The sequence below is a fragment of the Pinus tabuliformis genome, chromosome X (assembly GCF_031772625.1).
Source record: "Pinus tabuliformis cultivar Carrire ecotype Pingquan chromosome X, CPIR1, whole genome shotgun sequence".
Taxonomy (NCBI): Eukaryota; Viridiplantae; Streptophyta; class Pinopsida; order Pinales; family Pinaceae; genus Pinus; species Pinus tabuliformis.
In genome coordinates this window covers 772610419-772613574 of record NC_142308.1, presented here as the reverse complement: position 1 = coordinate 772613574, position 3156 = coordinate 772610419, and the positions used below count along the sequence as shown (strand labels likewise).

General features: G+C 41.4%; 1 pseudogene; it reads left to right on the top strand.

Moving 5' to 3' along the window:
• The first annotated feature begins 511 nt into the window (after window positions 1-511).
• LOC149142167 (18S ribosomal RNA) lies at window positions 512-1621 on the top strand (annotated as a pseudogene).
• The last annotated feature ends 1535 nt before the right edge of the window (window positions 1622-3156 follow it).

Sequence of the window (3156 nt, the reverse complement as noted above, 5' to 3'; positions counted from 1 at the left end):
GCCTATTGACGCCCTCGCATTCCCTCGCACGAGTTCATTCAGCTCGCTCGCCAATACCCTCGTACACCCTTGCACAACCTCTTTCAGTTGACCCAGTTCTGCGGCTAAGTGCTTTGACCTGCGATGTCGCCTGCACCTCGCCCTACATTTCAGACTCCCAATCTCTAGCTCGCACTTCCTACTCCTAGAAGGCTTAGAACTCCATGATCTCATTGGATGAATGATCTTCTCCAACTCCTCCTCATGTACTGATAAGATGGCCGCCCAAGGTAGGGGAATTTCCCATGGCTAAACCGACCCACACTTAGGTGTTTTCATGGTCGGTCATGGTGAGGGCGACCGCCCCACCATATAAAATCTTCGACATTTCACATCATAACACTTAGTTTATTTCACATTTCCTCTAACTCATCGCACCGTTCCAGGTGCGCCCCACTCACCCGTCCCGCACCCACCGCCAAACGAATAACAACTTGTGGGTGTTACACCCTTTGAAGTGGGAGGGTGCTACCTGGTTGATCCTGTCAGTAGTCATATTCGTGTATCAAATATTAAGTCATGCATGTCTAAGTATGAACTAATTTAGACTGTGAAATGGCGGATAGCTCACTAAATCAATTATAGTTTTTTTGATGGTACTCTACTACTTGGATAACCGTAGTAATTCTGGAGCTAATACGTGCACCAAGTCCTAACTCTTTGGAAGGGATGCATTTTATAGATAAAAGGTCGGTGTGGGCTTGCCCACTTCTCTGGTGAATCATGATAACTCGATGGATCGCACAACCCTTGTGCTGGCAATGCTTCATTCAAATTTCTGCCCTATCAACTTTCGATGGTAGGATAGAGGCCTACCATGGTGGTGTCGGGTGATGAAGAATTAGGGTTCGATTCCGGAGAGGGAGCCTGAGAAATGGCTACCACATCCAAGGAAGGAAGTAGGCATGCAAATTACCCCATCTCGACATGGGGAGGTAGTGACAATAAATAACAATATTGGGCTCATCGAGTCTAGTAATTGGAATGAGTACAATCTAAATCCCTTAACGAGGATCCATTGGAGGACAATTCTGGTGCCAGTAGCTATGGTAATTCTAGCTCCAATAGCATATATTTAAGTTGTTGTAGTTAAAAATATCATAGTTGGATCTTGGCTCGTAAAGGTCGGTCTGCCTACTTGGTGTGCACCTGCCCTTCCGTCCCTTTTGTCAGTGGCGTGCTCCTGGCCTTAATTGGCTGGGTCGCGGCTCCAACACTATTACTTTGAAAAAAATAGAGTGCTCAAAGAAAGCTTATGCTCTGAATACATTAGCATGGAATAAAATGATAGGAGTTTGGTCCTATTGTGTTGGCCTTTGAGACTGGAGTAATGATTAATAGGGACTGTCGGGGGCATTCGTATTTCATTGTCAGAGGTGAAATTCTTGGATTTATGAAAGACAGACCATTGTGAAAGGATTTTCCAAGGATGTTTTCATTAATCAAGAACAAAATTTGGGGGCTCGAAGACGATCAAATACCGTCCTAGTATCAACTATAAACGATGCCGACCAAGGATCGGTGTATGTTTCTCTCAGGACTTTGCCAACACCTTTTGAGAAATCAGAGTGTTTGGGTTCTAGGGGGAGTATGGTCGCAAGGATGAAACTTAAAGAAATTGACGGAAGGGCACCACTAGGAGTGGAGCTTGTGGCTTAATTTGAATCAACACGGGGAAACTTACCAGGTCCAGACATAGTAAGGATTAACAGATTGAGAGCTCTTTCTTGATTCTATGGGTGTGTTGAAGCCTCGAAAATCGGGTCGACAACAAGGGGGATACCCACCCGGTCCGGACCTTGGTTGGCAGCTCCTTATCTGTTTGGTATAGCAGGTCCGACTGGGGATAATGGGACCAGTTTCCCAATCTAAGGGTGTGTGTGTGTGTAGAGTTGGATGATGCTGATCTAGGAGTACTTAAAGCTAATTTAATTCAAACTTCTAAACTAACTCTATGCTATTGTAATCTAATGAGAAACAACACATCTAATCTACGCTAACCCGGGGTGTATTTCTTCTATTATGCGATCTAAAGAGATTTCGAACAATAACTGGTAATAAAGATCATTCAGCTATCATAAGAATAGAAATCAATTAAGATAAACCACTCCGCATAAAAAGTTAAGCAAAATAGTTGTGAACAGCATATCGCATAATAAGTTATTCATATATCAAACACAAATAAATGACCGCCCTTCTACTAAAGCAAAACTATTTCTAAAAATTGAATCTTTATCTTTAAAAGACCAAGTATCGTTTAGGCTTACCTCATACATATGTACCTCTTCAGATGAATTCTCAGGAATTTGCGATGCTCCAGCCAACATTTTGCAGAAGCCTTGACCTCTTACAATGCTTGCTGGTTTGATTTCAAGATCGTATTATTGTAAAGCGGTGATCCAATTTGCTCTTTTTTCACCCACATCCTTCTCTATTAGAAGGTTTCTTACCGCTGGAAACGGTACTATGATCTTAGTATGGGCTTTAAGTAAGAAAGGTCTGAAATATTTGATCGCTTTGAAAACGGCATATGCCTGTTTCTCCACGTCTGAATAGTTGAGTTCAGCACCTTGTAAATTCGAGCTAAAAAATGCAATTGGAGCTTCCGATTTCTCTTGATTTGCTTGAGTTAGAATCGCGGCATATGATTTCTCTGAGGCAAATGTGAATAAGATAAAAGATTCTGAAAAATTCGGGGTTGCTAAAGATGGAGCGTTAATGATAGCTTGTTTGATCAGGTTGAATGCTTCATGCTCATTTTGACCCCATTTAAAATTTGAATTCTTTTTAATCATGTTTTGCAAAGGAGAAACAATCCGTGAAAAATCTGGGACAAATCTCTTCACAAAATTGATTTGACCAAGGAAAGATTGCATGGATTTTTTGTTATGAGGCATGGATATTCTAGAAATTTCTTTGATTCTGTCAGGCTCAATGTGAATACCAGATTTTGACACTATGAATCCTAGAATTTTTCCTTCACTTAATGCGAAAAAAGATTTCTTTGGGTTAAGTGAAATCCCATACCTTAAACATCGTTGAAAGATTTGTTTCAAGTCTTTGAGATGGTCACTTCGCTTCTTGGAGTACACTATTATATCATCCAGGTAAATCACT